The following is a 19,369-nucleotide window of genomic DNA, read 5'->3' on the forward strand; positions in this document are numbered from 1 at the left end:
GTTGTTTTCTCCTGCATGACGAGGAAAATATCTGATTTAAAATATAACTGCTGACTGACCTCTAAAGAAACTATATATATATATATGCACACATACACACGCACACACAGACATATACTGTATATATACAAGATAGATATTACCTTTAAACATATTAGGAAGAGAATAATAGTCATATTAATTTTTCTAACAGTCAAGACACTAAACAAAATAGCATGTACATTTTTTCTCTTTCCAAAATTCCTCAAATATCTACATAAAACATAAATCTAGGTACTCTAAAACAAATAAGAGAGTATCTACCAAAATGTTAATCTCAATTTGTTAAGAAATTACCCTTAAAACTTTTTTTTAACCTGATAATCATAAAGGACATGACACAACGTGGGAAATACAGACACAAAAATCCTCCGATTTGTAATTACTTACAGCCTTGGGATAGTGCTTCCAGCATACTGTACAAGTTCATAGAGATCTGCCACTTTCCTTCCTTTAGCAAACTCATCTGTCAGGTAGACCTGCAAGTAGTGCAGTTCATCAGAAATGGCCATATCTTTTAATTATGATTAAGGACTAAAAATAAAGATAAGACAACCTAAGCAAAACTTTGAAACTTGTTGGAGTCATTATTAACTACCGGGCAGATATCTTAAGTTTTAGTCCTTTAAGAGAGTGCTCAAGTGAAGAAAGAATTTTAGCTGGGCTTTTTGTACTTTAAAACAAGGGTTTTAAAGCACGTGTGGTGAAGCAAAGCAATAAATACAATGGTTACCTGTCAGACTGCTAATGGGTTTTGAAATGGCAAATGACTAATTCCTGTCCATTTGAGACTGCTGCATAACAAAATCTAAGCATTAAAGAACCAACTGCATCATAGCCTGAATAGCCACATGAGGGGTCTGAAAATTGAGATGCACCGACGACAACACACTTAAAGATGTTTAAACATAGGAAAGGAGTACTCTCAAAGTGTTTTTCTCACTTAGCACATCTGCATGGAGAAGCAGTGCCATGTGATTCGGATAACGAAGAATAAGATAACTCCAGAAAGACTTCATCAAAAATTGTCCTCATCAAGAAAAAGGTATGGTCCAAATGTTTGGTCTTCAACATTCAAAAGATACAAAGTTCATAGTAGCTCTTTGGTGATAACATAGAAGTCCAGAGTTCACCCAGCATATTAGAAGCATGTTTTAGAGCATCCATAAGCTTGTTTTTGTCCTACAGAAATACCAAGAGAATAGATGAGAATGCTTAATTTAAATAAACATTTATCTTGGTTGTACAAACTCTTTACATCAAGGACTTGTTACATAGTTTTAAAAGTATACAGCACTTAAATTATTTTAACCACATAAAAAAAATCAACTTTAGATCATTTCACCTTGCCATCTCTACTAAAAAGAAAAGGATGTATGACTCTTAGTAAGACTTGCTTAGCTAGGACTGCAAGCTTCTTGATAGAATGCTAATCTTTTCAATCTGTAGAAACTAGGAAACTAGCTCCATTCATCGCATTTTACCTGCAATCAAGAGACTGGCACACTGATTCAGGTGAAGCAAGATACTATCCTGACGTGGCTTTGTCATGGGTTAAAGACTCTTCAGAGCTGTCTGAAGTGACTATCCATGTAAGTTTGCTTTCCTCTTGCATTCTTCAAACCCTGGCAATGCCCATATGTTCCACTTAACTCAGAAATGCAAGCAATTCCTTGAGATAGAGGAAACACTATCCATACACAGGAAGAGAAAGGAGCAAGCAACAGCAAACCCATCTTCTCCACTCCAAGACATTTATTTTTCATTTCTGAATTGGGAATGAAACCAATAAAATATACAAGAGCATATTACTATGCTTTAGGAAGCATAGTAAGACATTTTACAAAGGTAATATAGCATTGTCTTCATCACAGTAATTTATAGCTTAAAATACCAATCAATTTGGCTCAATTCCTTACATTTTAATCCAGAAAATCTACTCTGTCTACACAGATTATCTCTTACTTTATCTTTTAAAATATGAAAATATATAAGTAAGTGTTAAGTACAATTTTTAAGTTAGCTTCTACAATAAATATATCTATTCAGGAAAGAAATTAAAGGTTTCAAGATATTTAGAATAAAAGCTGAATAATTCAAATGCAAAGCATTTAAATCCACTCATTCAACAAATATTTACTGAGTACCTATTATATGTTAAGTGATTCTCAGGTCTGAGCTATAGAACCAAGGAAGCTAGTAATTCTAGTCAGACACTGGTGTGGTAATAATACAGTAATGCGTAAATAAAAGGAAGGGTCTCTTGTTCTTACGAGCTTGTATTCTAGTAGGGAAGACAGACAATCCCAAACCATAAATATACATGTGAGTAAACAGGGCTCTTTGTTGAAATTGCTCCACACAGTGCTTGAGGGAGATGAGACTGAAGATACATGCTGGTAGACAGTGAAGATTAGATTTACCAGAAACAGTGGTGCCACCTAAATCTAGAAAACACTGCACATGCTTCCTTAGGAACACATGAACTGCAACTGTGCCTCCCACATTTCCATTCTTACCAGGCATCCCTTCATTTGGAATGACTGGACCTTCACAGCCTGTATGGCTTCATCCAAGAGCTTTTCCTGCTCATCTGTGTTGTAGGCTGAAAAATAAAAAATTCCACTGATGTCTCAAGCACATTCTTCTAGCAAATATGTTATTTCTATAGTTCTAGCCATAGTCCTTCTCCAAGACTGTCACAAAAGGATCATTCCAGCTCTAAACCTCAAACCCATTTACCAATTATTAATAGCTGCTGCACACAGAGCCATGCCCCATCACTGAAGTTAACAGAATAAGACTGACAAAGGAGAACAGTATGTGTACAAAGAATTGCCTCTCTCTCAGAAACTGACTCAACATTCTTGTAGTAGGCTGGCATCAAAGAAACTTGCAGTGGTAGGTCATGACTGCATTCTGCTAACACACTCTGAATCCAACCCAGACATAGCCATCTGACCAATCTAAATCTTGTGATAGGTATAGCCAAAACCAATCTATAAAGCCTCTCTTTTCCTCTAGACTACTTATCATCTGCATTTCAGTCTATTCTTAGACAGACTAAGGAACTAGTTTATGAGATCACTGAGCATTAATGTGCACTGTTACGTTTACATCCTCATTACTATAATTTATTCCCAAGTAAATGTCTTTTACTTTAGAGAGTCTTTGTGTGTTTGTTGTTTAGGTTTACACATATGGTGCCATAAATGGGAACTGAAAAGTTTGCTATGGGAAGGAATTAGTGATTCTCAGAACACGTATGCAGTCCTCACTTTATACCGCTGAGTGCTCTGCTTGTATAAGTCACTTTTTCTGCCCTGGTGAGTCTTCCCTCAGGTTAAGAATCTGTTACTTTGATACAGGATTTTTGACATTGTTGGGATCTGGTTTGAATAAGCCTACTTTAATAAAAGACCATCTATCCCTCCTAGCATAATAAAAGGCCTTTTGTCTATTCTGGTAAGTACTTTCTGCTATAAAGACAAATATCTTTCTAGATAGAGCACTCTTGTTTTGTACCGAACTTACCTTCTGTCTGTGAAGCATTTATTTTCTGGTTTGCATACCTAGTTTAATATTTTGTTTGATTTACATATATTTGTGAACATTTTAATCCTGGTTTCCTTTGAATTGGTTTGAATTTTTCCCCTTGCTTGTTTCAAAAAAGTGGCACTAGTAAAGTAGTTGCCACTATCGAAAACACTATTCTAAACTCCTGGCATTTTCTTTCAAGATTTATAGAATTTTCCTTGCTCTCTAGCTATTAATAAGAAACAGAATGTGATTCTCAATCATTAAGGCATGCTAGGTTTTCCTGAACTCCTGATGATTACACATTATGATGCATTCTTTGGCACATTTTAAAATTAATAGGCAAAATTACATCAGAAAAATGTAGGTTTCAAATGGTCGTTATTTTAAAAACTCACAACTTTAGAGTTAAAATATGGAGTCCTCTAGGTTCTCTGTCTCTCTATTTTTTTCCTGCCTACTCTGTATCTGCTTACTTTTCTACTGGTGTGGAGATAAAACTCATTGCATATGGTATTCCAGCCAAGATTTTTTTTAAACTTTATTTCCATGTTTATTACATGTTTATAACTTGATATTGAGCACATATTAGAATAGGCTTAAAATACAACTTGGGAGAAAAGCTGTCCTCCTCCACTGAATGGGTGAAAAAGGAATGTAAAACTACAAACTACTTAAGTGTGAGTTCCAAATTATGGCAAGCAGAACATAAATACCTTGTCATTTTTCTTTCTAATTTTCCAAGATTGATTTCATTATAAAAATTGTTTGATAACAATTTAAGAAGGGAAAATAAGGGATACTCACAAAGACCATTGTACTTTAATTATAGAGTACAAATAAGAGTCTTAACACAGAAATCCTACCTCCTATTTAAAATATAAATACTTGATGATGTAATGAATCAAGGGGGATTGATTAATGTCAATTGAAAATCTAATGACTTAAATTCATAAATGCCATTTGCTTTTGTCTGGAAGAGTTAGGCTGATTTAAGGGTGACACACAGCAGAGTTCTATTTGACATTCATGTTAACCGTTTGGTGCTCAGAATGGAGATGGCCAAATACCAAGTGCTTAGGGACAGAAAGTCAGAATTAATCAGTTCCAAGTGACTAAGAGCCAATAGAATTAATCTCAATCTCCTGATTTATGGTTGCGAACAAATGGATAGCCTTTTTCACTGCAAGTTTCAAAATTAAACTCTATTCCGAAGCTGCTGAACTTCACAGAACACAGAGAATGCTGTCTATAGTGTAATTTCAATGTTTAAACGGTTTAAATACAAAATTATGGGTGATTATCAAAACTATTATTGGTTATAGTTTCTTTTGATTCTTTACACACCCCTTAGCACATTTTGTGAAGAAATGTGTGTTTTTTAAAATACTACTCATCTTTACTCAAATGCATTAAAAAATCATTTTAAAATTATTTTCTACCATGGATTACAGAAGACTATTACTAAAAGTGAATAGTTCTTATTGTTCTCACTAAGTGTTTAGAGAATCATCTGAAAAACATATTCTTTCTAATACCACTTACAAAAAACATTTAATGAAGGTAACTCACTTCTAATTACATGATTCTAGTGATAAAACATTTTCTCATGTAGCTATTTGAAACAGATGATTTATGGCTTTCCAATTTTTAAAATTTCACATTTAATGTCATGTTAAAACTTTTCTAAATCAATCTTCCAGTATCAGATTCTTAAATGAGAAAAAAAAGGACAAAAGAGGAAAATTCCGTTATCAATTATTTAGCCTCCTCTCTTCCCTAGAAACCAACATTTCCCTTTAAATGAAAGGCACACTCCTTTTCTTACAACAGAGATCAGGTAACTTTTTGTGTGATTTTGTGTAAAGGGCTAGATAACAAACATTCTGGGCTTTGTGAATCTCATTTGGCTTCTATTGCAGCTGTTTACCTTTGGCTGGTGTAGTGGGAAAGCAGCCATAGACAATATGCATTCACAAAAAAAAAAAAAAAAAAAAAAAACCAAATTTGGCCTTCGGGCCATGGTTGGCCAACCACTGCCTCAGAAGAACAGATCTGCGTATATAAAAGAATCATTTGAAAGAAACTGGTCTCTAGTCAGATGTGATGTCTGATTCAGAATCTAGTAGCTAATCACTCTAGAACATTTTGATGTCAAGCACTTTGAAGTTAGCTAACTTTCTGCTTTTAGTTAAGATTCTTCTATTGAAACACCTCATGCTTTTCATTGGAGATAATTTATCTTCATTTAAGAATGTGCTTCAGTATTATTTATTGAGGGGATTCAGTTTAAAATTAATAAATGATGTCCATACAATTTAATATCTGATTTAATTTTTAAAAACAATAAAAATATGATAGAATCAAAATATTTAAAATAAGTACACACACTACCCACTCCACTAATTCATTTAAGTCATACCAACTACAGAATATGAAAAATAAATTCAGACGTGTAATTACTTTAAAATACACTACTTCCACTTTTGTCAGTATTTTACATTTATGTATATATTCTATAGTGGAAGCAGAAATTCTCTCTAGAAACACTATCTCCTTAAAATCTTGAGGTGCATATTAGAGCCACAGGCAGTCTCTGACATATACAATTGCAGTACAGGCCTTTCAAATTTGGCATTTCACTGGCACAATGACCAAGATATATAATAACTGTAAAGTGCCTAGACATTCCATTAAGAACCACTATTTTCTTTAATGTTGAATGATTAATATACATTCTACAAGGGGCACTGAGGTTAGTAATTCTATAGGGTATGTTCTGACATAATTTTCAAATTGTACAATAACATAAACGACTTTGTTGAGGCCATCTTTTATTTGCTGATTAATGGACAAAAGGCAATGTAATTTATTTTCAAGTATTTTCTTGAAAGTCTGTGCTCATAAAAATCATGAAAAGTTGGAAAGACAAATCACTGAAACTTTAAATATATCTTACACAATCTTGTTTGTACAAAAATACAAGTTAAATATAAACATAAAGCAATCATGAAAATTTTATGCAAATCTGTTTTATGTGATCATCAGTTATATATAAAAAGTTTCTCAGTTCTGTTATTTGGGAAAAGATCAATACCAGATTGAATGATTACCTATTGGCAAAGGGCCCTAAAAAGCTTACTTTAGCACTAATCTTTTACATGGTTAAGGGCATTTCCTAATTTGAGATCACCTAAACACTGGAAAAAAAAATGAAAGGCCAGTATGTCCATAAACCAACAAATAATTTGGCTGTAACGTATCATAAAACACAAAGAAACCCGAGACATCTGTAACAATAAACATGTATTACATACACACACACACACACACACACACCACACACCCAGTCATAAAGCCTAATGAGGTGCTGCTTCCAGTTCAATATTCACCTGTGCATTTTTTCTTACTTCATCAAATGAACAGCTTTTTGTCACATTGCCATTCTTGAAGACAGTATGGAGAAGATCATGACCATATTCCTCAAGGTCTCCTATTCCTTCCTCCAGTGTAACAAAATTCCCTGCTGGCGTTCTATGTAAAGATAATCGGCCCTTCTGGAACTTTTGTTGGGATCAGCAACTGGGTCCTTGAAGACGTTAATCCCAAGGCCATTGGTTACAACATAACCACACTTGAAGGAACAATTCAAGAGATCTCTTGTTAACTTCTGTAGCAAAGCTCCACCAGAACTGAAGGAAACATTTTCAATACTCCACCTTTTTTTGTTTCATGCCTTCTACAATCTCTTGTAAGGTATTAATAACTACTCCATCCCCTTGAATAACTCTAAGATAAGGTGGCAGCAACTTGTAGCCCTTTGAGTTCTCAGTAACAGGAAACTTCTTACTAAAATCTCCAAAACCTTTAACACAGTGTCATGAGGGTTTCCAGAATCAGGTCTGATGATTAGTGGTGCCTCTGTACTTCTCGATACTATTAAATGTCTTAGATCTTCACCCCATATTTTCTCATACTTATTATAGATGTCATAGCTATCGCTGACCACAGATACAGGCACTGATGAAAACTGTGTTACTATATGTTCAAAAGCATCTTTTTCATGGTCTTTCCCCCAAGCTCTTATGGTACTGTGTTCTGCTGCTGGAACAGAATAGCCTGGAACAGGATCTTTCGTTCCATAATATTTTTTTAATTAGAGCAATTCCTGCTACTGTATCTGTTCCTTTGAAGTTAACCAAATGAGCAGATGCTCCTATGCCAGCAGTCTCCTGGGAAGAGGCTCCTCTGTAGCCAAAATCATGTAACTTGTATTCCAGACCATCTAAGTTACCAGAAGTTTCTAACAAACATTTGGCCAATATTTTCTTCTGCTCTCTAGAATTTGTGGCCACTGTGGTTAGATACCAGGACTGAACAAGGATAGTCTTAATCCAATTTGTAAGCCAGTAACACTTTGGATCTGTGTTTTCCACCGTGAAGAGAACATTTCCTCTGGGAGTGACAGAGCCCGCGGGAACAGCTTTTACTTCTATTGGAAGATGCCCATCATATTTCTTAGGAATGTAGTCCCATCCCTTTTCATTAAAGACATCATCATGGAAATGTTCTTTGTAGACCTCTTTGGCTCCCTGGATTTTCTCTTTGGCTACTACTTTACCTTTTAAGTACTTATTAAGAATGTATGGCAACCCATAAAGTACTGTTTCCTCGTATTTCACCTTCTTTAATTTTGGAATTTTCTGTCTTCTTTTCACAGCATTCAAAGTAGGAATAAACTTTGCTTGTGTTGGGTGGATATTGTTTATAGTGAGTAACCTTGTAGGAGTCGGTAGCCAGGAGGATGTTGAACTCGGCTTCTGCCCCAGCATTCATCTCTGGCCGGAAGGCAGAAGCCGCGCGCCGCGAGCTGCCCGGCTTGGCTGCGAGAAAGGAGAAAAATGGGCTTCACCACGCTCTGTTGGTTAATTAAGTCACTGCTGGGTCGGAGGAGGAAGAAGGGGAGAGGAGGGGGAAACGGAGAGAGGGGAGGGGTCAGGGGAGGGCGGGCCCAGAAGCCGTGACGCTGCGTGGGTGACTGCGGTGGCCGCGGCGGCTGGGGGGCTGGCAGTCTGGGAGCTCTGGCGGCCTCCCCACCTCGCCCAGCCAAAGATTTGTAAAAAAGAAGACCTAAAATGCTTTCAAACTAATGGCTTTATAAGTTACAACAGCTCCATGGTAACCGAAAACCTAGACACCTTTTATAAATATAAATTTAGGTTTGCCTAACAATTTTGTACAGATAGAAAACTTAATTGGACAATTAATAACCTAAACAAAAAAGAACTAGAGAAATATTTCAAAAAGTTAGACTGGCAGGGCTGGGCGCGGTGGCTTACGCCTGTAATCCCAGCACTTTGGGAGGCCGAGCCAGGCGGATCGCCTGAGGTCGGAGTTCGAGACCAGCCTGACCAACATGGAGAAACCGCCGTCTCTACTAAAAATACAAAATTAGCCAGTCATCGTGGCACATGCCTGTAATCGCAGCTACTCGGGAGGCTGAGGCAGGAGAATCGCTTGAACCCGGGAGGCGGAGGTTGCGGTGAGCTGAGATCATGCCATTGCACTCTAGCCTGGGCAACAAGAGGGAAACTTCGTCTCAAAAGAAAAAAAAAAAAAAGGGTTAGATTGGAAGATCAAACAGGTCAAAATCTTGAGCTCAGAGCAGTAATATAAGGTAATTCTGTCCAGCATAAAATTTTTGCTTTTTCTGTCACGTAGAGGCCAAAATGAAAACCGCAGGGAATATAAGCTACATTTGCTAATCAAGCAAATCAGAGCATCAAAGAAAAATATGTGTTACTAATTCGAGGCTACATGGAGATTTTGGTTTTTTAAAAAAATACAGTTCAGTCAGTCGTCATTAAAATATAAACATTGGAAATTTAATGCTAAACTCATTTAAAACTTAAAAAAAGGGAGGGTAAGAAAAGGTAAAAATGGTTTTTGAAAAACCAAACTGCCACATGTATTGCTTTACTCAAAATTTTGGTCTACAGCCTTCAGTGGATTACCTACTGGGGCAAATACAGTTTAGTCAGGTGAACAGGTCTCAATTAGAGTACAATAATATTTACCAGGGGCTGGGAAAGATGTGGTTATGTGTGGGGGAGAAGAGAGGTTGGAGAATGGGTACAAACTCAGTCAAATAGAAGTAATAAATTCTAATGTTTGATAGTAGAGGAAGGTGACTATTGTTTTCAATGATATATTGTACATTTCAAAACAGCAAGACATAAGGACTTGAAACGATCTCAACATATAGAAATAGGAAATGCTCATGGTGATGAATATCCTAAATGCCCTGACTTGCTCACTGCCCATTCTATCCACGTAACAAAATATCATACATACCTCCATCAATGTGTACAAATCTCATGTGTCATAAAGCACAGAATTTTGATTCAATTGTCTAACTGGTGAGTTTGTATTACTATTTTATGACTAAAATCCTAAAATTAAAACTTTAAGGTCTCTGTTTATATGTGTGTAGATTTGTTTATGTATGTGTGTAGATTTGTTTATCTATATGTGTCTGGATTATGTTTTATATTGTGTCTACATGGAAAAATCTGGTGTCGTTGGCCAGAAATTCCTTAAGGATAAATGAGCCCTCATAGAAAATATATAGTATTTAAGCTGGATGCTGTTTAGTCAAATGACTTGAGCAAATCTTTAAAAAATGAGTTGCTTTACAAATTATTAGTAAATAAAAATGAACATGTTTTTAAATTGTCACCATACTTTTTGTCTGGGTTTACTGGTAAAACAGTTTAATATTTGTGCCTGACAAGGGTTTTAAGGTGCTAGTGTTTGACAAGAAGGATTATGTACAAATATCAGCCCAGTATGAAACAGAATAATTTTTGTTTACATACTTTTTAAATAATTAAGGCTTATTTAATAGTTTGTTTAGTAAAAACAGGTGTATCTTCTGAGTTATTGTCAAAATACTCATGTACTTAAGTTTCTTACATTGGTGAACACCAGATAATAAAATGGTAAAAGAATAATTAACAGAAATAACTTGAAATGGCAACTAGCTTTTTCTAATATCCCAGTTCTTGTGAGTAATCCAGGTACATTGTTTATATAGATAAATTAGATAAATGTAAAGGGGGTATAAACTTTTTATGTAAGTTGACATTTTAAATCAGTGTGCTGAATTCTCTCGCTGGGCCACAATGGGGTATAGGGTAAGAGTATCCCACTTTGCGATAGCTCATCCCAAAGTCCCTACAGTGTTGGTCCCTCCCTGGAGTGTTTCCAAACTCTTACCAGCTCTGTACCTAGGGCAAGAAGGAGGCCCTCAACTACATCTTAACCAGGAAAGCCACCAATAGAAAACATTAATGAAACTATGTGGCACTGTCTTCAAGGTTTTCTAACCCAGCAAGGGGATCCGTAACAGGTTGCAAACTTTTGCTGTCAGCAGTAACATCTCAAATCAACAGGGAACACACTGTGAACCGTGAGAAGAGGTTACAATGTATTTTGAGTCAGGAAAGAGCTGGTCCATCAGACCATAGCCAAAGATAGTCTCGCTGGAGTATTAAATGACCTTCCTGTACATCTGGAAATGCCAGATCTGTAAGAGGCAAACATGTTGAGAGACAAGGTTTTTGCTACATGTTTGTGTGCATCAGTCTCCAGTGAGGCACACCAAGCTTGCATTCCTCTTACACCACGGCTTTTATTGTATGGTACATTTTCATATGTTTTATTCTATTTGCAAAGTTTGTATTCCATTGATCTCAGACTATTCATGAGTCAATTACAGAAAAATTTTACTTTCCAAGTTCCTAAAACATATATGAGAACTTGCTCTATTTTTCTCCATAGACTTTTCATATTTTTTAATTTGTCTATTCTTCTTTGCAATAAACTTCTGTCTCCAGAACACAATCAGACTCCGGTCCACGGGACTGGCAGCCCAGCCTCTAGCCTTCAGGCCCTCCCAGGCCTGCAGGTGGGTCCTTACTGAGGACCCTCCCCCTTCTGCCCAGTAATCAATCTGCCTCCCGCTGCCATTCATGGCCCCTAAGGCTCGGCCCCAACCCCTGCTCTGCCATCTGAGCAGGCGACAGGAGCAGAGGGAGGCCAGGCAGCAGTAGCTGATACCCCTGAGCCTGCAGGGACAGAGATCCTTCCTGGTGTCCCCGAGGCTGCAGGCTGCAGAGACGCCCGGGTCCTGCACCTGAGCTGGCGAGCGGAGGCAGCTGCACAGGGGAGATCCCGCCCCGCCAACTCGGAAGGGGCAGGGCTCCCGCTTGTGCCTGGCTCCTGCCTGCTCTGTGAAACAGGAGGCCCAGGTCTGCAACCGAGGTCAGTCGCTGCAGCTGCACCCGGGAGGGCAGATATTTCCTGTTCCCGGCCCTCACCCAAGAGCACAGGGAAGCTCGGACCCACAGCCGCAGTTCGGGAGGGCGGGGCTCCTGGCTGCTCGGTAGAGCAGGAGGCCTGGGTCTGCAGCTGCGGTTTGGGCGGCTGCAGCGCACCGGGGAGTTCAGGCTCCAACTCAGAAGGGATGGGACTCCCAGGGCTCCATGGAGTGTACAGCCCCCGCCGCGCCTCCCTGCTGCAGCCGGCGTGATGGCAGCAGCCACTGCCAATATCGGGAGCCAGAACAGCAGAGCTTGGATTTCTGCGTTTCTGGTATTCTTTTATGGCAATCACCACTCCTTAGTCTAAAGAAAAAGGTGGGGGCAGAGGCTGCCTCGCAGTTTGTCCTTAGAGGAGCCGCAGAGTTCTAGTCTCCACAGCCTTCGCCCAGTGCAGAGGCTTTCCTCAGAACCTCTTCAAGATGGCTTGAAATGTTAGGAGCTGCATTTTGCTCCTAAGCTGGACGTGTGTGCAGCATCTTCTGCCTGTTGGTCCCAGCTGGGCTCACTTCCTCACAAGCTGGAGTCTGCCAGCATGAATGAGAACAGGGAAGAGAATCCGCTGATGTTCAAGACAGTCATTTTCTCTTTTATTGTAATCCCGTGTTCACAGATTGTTGGTTTGACAAACGGAAGAAGAGACATTGGCTTTGAATTTTTATTGCCTATGTTCTGATTCATTAATAAAACGAAAAGGATACAAAAAATGTGAAAGACACATGTAAATATTATTAAGAATAAGCAGTATTAAAACTATTGATAGAGTTTTGCAACTATGGAGATTAATATAAAAACGTTGGTAATAAGTTAAAAAACTAAGAAGAATAAGTAATTTTTAAAATATACAGGCTACAAACACTAAGATAAGAATATTTAGGAAGTAAAAAAAAGGAACACATTTAAAATTTTTTTGAAACATAACCAAAATTTCTCATTGTTTTAAATGTCTCTTTAAACATTTTTCAGATTTAGATATTCTTTCAAATCTCTTTTAATTTTAAAAGGCCATGAAAGATTTAGATGGCCATTATATATATTGTTTAAAAAACTTTAAAATTAGGCCAATATAAGTTATGGATTTGGATATAAAATTTGTATGTAAGCATGCAAAATTACTGTAGATTATTTATTTTTGCTTACCCTACCAGGACTGAGACTGTAGATACTTCATTTGGTGAATATAGAATATGCCAATAAGAAAACCAAGCCATCTTAGCCAGGTTTGATGGCTGATGCCTGTAATCTCAGCACTTTGGGAGGCTGAGTTGGGCAGATTTTTGGAGCTCAGGAGTTTGAGACCAGCCTGGGCAAGATAGCAAAACCCCATCTCTACAAAATTTACAAAAAGCTGGATATGGTGGTGCATTCATGTAGCCACAGCTACTCCAGAAACTGAGGTTGGAGGACCCCTTGAGCCTGGGAAGTCGAGGCTGCAGTGAGCTGTGTTCTCCCTCCTGCACTCCAGCCTGGGCGATAGAATGAGACTCTGTCTCAAAAAATCAAAAACTATTGTCATCTAAAACATCGAAGATTAAATGAGATGACTACATTCACTGAGCACATTATTTTATACCCTTGTAAATTTCTCAAAAGTAAATTAACTTAGAAAACATATTCTATCAGATGACATTTTGATGATTAGTGATGACAACAAGTCAGTATAGGACTAAATGATCCGAGTGGCCAATGAGCTCATGAAAAGATGCTCAATATGTTATTCATTAGGAAATTGCAAAGCAAAATCACAATCAGATGTCACTCGCAACTACTAGCATCCTCAAAGCATGTATTTAACTTATTCATGCTTCGGATTAGAAAATAAAGTGCAGCTTATGTTCAAAAAGTACATTTCATACAAAGCAAGGTTTAAAAGTTCTGTACTGAGTGTAACCTTTCAAAGGTTTGTGTTAATTAGTTTGCATTCAGACTCTGCTTACCCAGTGACTATAAAAACTTTGTTTTTGTTTTCAAGTCTTCAGATGACAGATTGCGCTGGAGTAGATGTGATCTTGCTTGCCTAAAGACAGCTGTGCGGGTTGAGCGCAGTGGCTCATACCTGTAATTCCAGCACTTTGGGAGGCCGAGGTGGGTGAATCATGAGGTCAGGAGTTCGAGACCTGCCTGGCCAACATAGTGAAACCCTGTCTATACTAAAAATACAAAAACCATAGCTAGGTGTGGTGGCATGCACCTGTAGTCCCAGTTACTCAGGAGGCCGTGGCAGGAGAATCATTTGAACCCAGGAGGCGGAGGTTGCAGTGAGCTGAGACCTTGCCATTGCACTCTAGCCTGGGTGACAGAGTGAGACTCTGTCAAAAAAAATAAATGAATAAAAAATAAAAAAATAAATAAAGACAGCTGTGCTATGGTTTTGTGTTTTTTAATCTCAAAAGTTAACTGATTTGAGAGTGGTTTTGCTAAACAAGCTGAAGCACACACATCATTCCATTAAATAGTAAAAACAGTTCTGAAGGACAGCAGGCATAAAAGGCCCAGGATCACTGTGTGAGGCCACAGGTTAGCTCACCCAGTGGGACATATGGACACCAGCCCTGAACCTTCAAAATTCAACTCCAGTCTTGGCCTTACCCCACCCACCAACCGGCCTCAAAAAAATAAGAGGAAAATATACTCAAAAGCATTTGTCTTTCCTCCAAAAGTCAGAGACCATGCAGAGAGTTGCCTTTTCAAGGGTACCCAGCCTGTTCCTCCCTGTTGCTGATACCTGGAAAGTGATCTTTCTCAAATGCTCAGAGGAGCAAGTTGGTCTGGGATCAGGTGACAGCGGTTTGCTTTCTCCTGCCTTCTTGAGGGCTGCATTTTCCAGGCCAGGGCCGAGGTTCCCGCCGGTGCTGCCTCAGCTGGCGTGATTTCTCATTCTGAAACCAAATCTGGACACTGGGCTCCTGAATGCCGATCGCTTGGGCCAACTGTTCTCTGGTGGTGATGCCAGGGTACGAGTTCCGCTCACAGCACGCTCGCAGGTCATCCCTTTGGGTCGGGGTCCAAATAAGTCTCCTTTGCCTTCCTCCTTTGCGCCGGGTTTTGGCTCTACATTGAGCTACCAGGCGCTCATGAGTGATAGCGAGGAGGCTGGCGGGGCAGGGGTGGGTGAGTGACGTTGGAGCGGGGAGGCAGCGGAGGCGAGCGGCGGAAAAGAGAGCAGACCTGTCTGCTGCCCGGCCCCAGTGTTTCGCAGGACCGAGTTCTCCCCCCACCCCACTGAAGAACGCGGGACGAAAAAGGGATGAGACCTCTGCCTGGGCTGATCCCAAAGACTAGCCAGCTGCCTGCGGTCCTGTGCATGCACAGTAGACGGCCCACCTTCGTGTATTTGGGAGGGCTCTGGGATCCCCGGGATGCTCAGGAAAGGATGACAACTCTCCTCTATGTGTAGTCCCTCACAGGACCTGGAACTCAAAGATTCTACACAGGTCAGGTGAAAGAGAAGAGATGCCTCTCCATACCGAGCCTAATGTTCACCGCCAAAAAGAGTCCACCACCCTGCCCTCACCCTGCCCCAATCGTGCGTCCTAAAGCTCCTGGGGCAGGACCCAGTATTCTTCCTCGCTTAGAAGTGGTTCCAGCGGAGTGGGCTTTTCCACATCCTTTAGTTTCCCCAGTGGCTCTGGATCTAGAAGAAATTCTGCCTTTTGCTGAAACTCTGGGGTCGACAGGAGCTCATCTAACAGGTGGTGAGTGCAGATGAGCTCTCCGGCTGTTGGAGCAGTTGGGAGGGTGCCTGGATGGTTTGCATCTGCCCCTGCCACGCGGAGGCCTATGCGGGCGCGAGCTGTGGAGGTGGAGGCACCTTGGCTTCGGGTTCCCATGCCGCCCTGGTGACCTGGGGCCCCTGGCCGCAGTCCCACCGTGGACTCAGGTGGGACGGGTGGGGCGCAAGTACACCTTGCCTCTGTGACTCAGCTTGACCAGGCCCAAGATGTCCCACTGAGCATGCCCCCAGCAGGCCGCCGTGCTGTGGGTCCTGGTCCTCCTGGCATCTGTTCAGTTGCGGAGGCCACCGAGGAGTCTGACGGTGGGAGACAGTCACTTCCCTAGGGGCCAGGACATCGAACCCCAAAACCCTGAGTGTCAAGGCGGGTGGGAGTTTCCTTATGCCTGCGCAGCCTGGCTGGGTTGGAGCAGAGTGAAGGCCCTTGCTGCCTGGCTCACGAAAGCTCTCTGTGGGAGAACCCAAGGCGGGCTGTGCATGTGGGGTGCGGGAAGCGACCTTTCCCACGCCCTGGTGTGGGGAGAGTGGCATCTGCCCAGGGGCGCGTTGCACCAGCCACCTGTGTTGCACCCCACCCTGGCCTGGATGCTTGGCCCTTTGATTCTGAAACCAAATCTGAATCCTGGACTCTGGGAGGCCCGTCTCTCTGGCCAGTTCCTCCCTGGTGGCAATGCCTGGAGAGCGATGTTACTCAAAGACTAGGAGTAACACGGTGGTCTGAGATCAGTTGATGGTCGTAGCTTTCGCCTGCCTTCTTGTGGACTGCGTTTCCCGGGCCAGAGCCGAGGTTCCCGCCGGTGCTGCCTCAGCTGGTGCGATCTCTCATTCTGAAACCAAATCTGGACCCTGGACTCCTGAATGCCGATCGCGTGGGCCAGCTGTACTCTGGTGGCATGCCAGGGTACAGGTTCGTTCAAAGTATGCTCGCAAGGAATCAGTATTGCGCGGGGTCCAAAGGAGCCTCCTTTGTTGTCCTCATCCTCGGGCTTTCTGCGCTAGAGGGCTGTTGGAACGTGTGGGAAGAGCCATGGCTGGAGACCTGGCCGGAATTTCACAGACAGACACGGGCAGAGTAAGGCCAGCGGGCTCCCCTATGCCTCGGTAGGCCTCTGCACTGCGCACACATCCAGCCAGGAGGCCGGCCTTGCCAGAGGCTCTTGTAAACCCCTGCAGGCTCCACCTTTTTGTGAATATGCATGAGCTTCGGGGCCCAAGGGGCCAGTGTAGCCCGCCCTATGAAGCTGAAAACCACAGGGACCAGGGCCTTGTGGGGTGGGTTGGGGTGAGGCCAGAGAAGCCGCGGAAGGGGGGGCCTCAGGGCTGGCTCTCTGGGGTTCTCCAGGAATTCTACGGAAACTGGAATTCTCTCTCTTGGCAAAACCACAGAGAAAAGAAACATCCCGTTCACGAGGGCCTGAGGATGGATTCCTGTTTCCTGCAACATGGGGAGTCTTTAATATGGCCGGTTTGGAAACTGGAAAGGAGATCACCGACATGATGCTGGTTTTTCGCACTTCCCTGGAAGTTTCTTTGTCCACACAGAGCTCGGGAAACAAACAGTCAACATGATCGTGCTTTCAGGGGCCAGAGAGACGTCAACAGCAGGCACCCTTGCAGAGGGCAAAGGAACGTGGAATCCAAAATCATGCTTCAGTTGGCCTGAGTGTGATTCCTGTGTGGGTGAAACTGTCTGGCTCGCGTTGTTTTGCAGGGCTGAATGTGGAGATATGTCATCTGTGAACCATGTGGATGGAAAAGGGACTACCACCTGAGTCTCAGCTCTTTGCTCTTTGGGGAATTTGCTCATGTTTTTGGAGATGGAATTCACCAGAGGGAGGGAGGAAAAGAGGGAGGGAGGGAGAAAGAAAGGGATGGATGGAGGGAGGGAAGAACAGAGTTTATTAAATAAAGAAGTGGAGAAAATTCACATAAGGAAAAAGAAGAAAAATACCATCCAGTGTTCATCATGCTTTCCAGGTTTTTCTCCTGCCTCTCAGGCTACCACTCCTCTCTGTGAGCTTTTAATATTCTGCCTACCCCTTTCATATTAGTGTTCTGGCCTTCACCTTCTTCTCTTGTCTGGCTCACTTATTTGTGCCTAGTCAATGTCAGTCTCTCACATGACTTCAGTTATTGTAGTTATGCTAAAGCCTCCCAACTCTATCCTTGCTTTAACTCCTAGAACAACTTCACCAGGTGTCTCAAAGCTTCCTCAGATTAAACTGTCAAACTGAATTCAGTCCTCCTGCCTTCCTTACCACCCCCAAAACAAGCAATGTGGGGATATGTCATCTGTGAAAGATGTGGATGAAAAACAGACTACCACCCGAGTCTCGGCTCTTTGCTCTTTGTGAAATTCGCTCATTCCTTGGGAGACGGAATTTGTCTGAATGGCTCTGGGATGAAGTAACCCAGGCTGGCAATCTGGAGGGCCAGGCCCTAGGGCGAGGCTTGGGGTTGGAGTGCCTTGGTGGTGGCTAGGGGGGAGCCCCTGTCCCAGGTGAGGATGGCAGAGCATCTGTAGCACCTTAGCCCTATCCTCATCACCCTCCTTGCTCTGGTGGCCATCATGCTTATTGGTCTTGAGCTGGATGCTCTCCAGGTGGATCTCCTCATCGTCCATCCTCTGCCTTCTCAGGGTCGCCCTCAGTGTCACTACCAAGGCTGGCTCTGTCCTCCATTCTCCTGGTCCTTGCTGTGCACGCCCCACAGGAGAAAATCACCTTGTTCTGGAGGCATTGGTGCACATTGGCAAAGCTGGTGGGGACTGGAGTGAGGTGGGACAGGGGTTCTTGGGGTGCCCCTTGAGCCAGGCCTTGAGTGTGCCTGTGCTCTCAGCATGGCATTCTCGGATCACCAGGAGATCCCTGTACTCTAACTGGCCATAGGGATAATGAGCCTGTGCAGTGTGGGCTGTAAAGGTGGCAGGGTGCACCCCAGAATTATCCTTGAGTTCATCCCGCAAGCCCTGCAGCCACAGGGCAGAGCCAGCTGGAAGGGAGTGGGGGAAGATGGAGAGAGAGAAAGAGAGAGAGAGAGAGAGATCGAGAGATGAGTCCTTGAAGCTGAGGAAGTCAGGAGCAGCTGAGCCTGTGGGCTAGAGGCCTCCCTGGTGCTTTGCAGAGCCTGGCTCTGCTTCTTAGAGCAGGAAGCACCCTGCCCAATACACTGCTGGGGAGGAAGGGGGATTAAAATCACAAGCTGACTCCAAGAACTGACGTTTCACTGACCATGGTTGTTTTGTGTCACTCTAGCAAAGTTCCAGAAACCACATCTTTCCAGAAGAGCACCCAGGAGCTGTGGCCCCTACACATTCCCTAGGCCACCCTTGGTTCCCACCAACAACAGTGCAAGAAGCCCATCTTTCCAAATTCATCTTACACTAGCTAGAGGGAAAAGCCTTTCAACTGGGGTGATAAAGCCTGAAAGCCCCACACCTACCCCTGTGGCCCCTCCCTCTCCAAGCAGGGATCTGGCAGGAGAGCATTAGAAGGCAGCTACATCTTTCAGCAGCTGCTCCTGGTTCTGAACTTCATCTGGACTTGGGGAAGCGAACCCCTGGAGGAGGAGCAGAGAAGCTTGGAGCCAGGCAGAAGGGAGAAAGGGGTGGCAAGACAGAGGCTACCTGGGGCTGGCAGGAGCAGGGCTCAGATGGCTGGACAGGCCCATCAGCACAGAG

General features: G+C 42.3%; 1 pseudogene; it reads right to left on the minus strand.

Annotated features, from left to right (window-relative positions):
* Positions 1-6,925: 6,925 nt before the first annotated feature.
* On the minus strand, positions 6,926-8,417 carry LOC129050765 (nicotinamide phosphoribosyltransferase-like; annotated as a pseudogene).
* Positions 8,418-19,369: the final 10,952 nt, after the last annotated feature.

The sequence above is a fragment of the Pongo abelii genome, chromosome 18, assembly GCF_028885655.2.
Source record: "Pongo abelii isolate AG06213 chromosome 18, NHGRI_mPonAbe1-v2.0_pri, whole genome shotgun sequence".
Classification (NCBI taxonomy): domain Eukaryota; kingdom Metazoa; phylum Chordata; class Mammalia; order Primates; family Hominidae; genus Pongo; species Pongo abelii.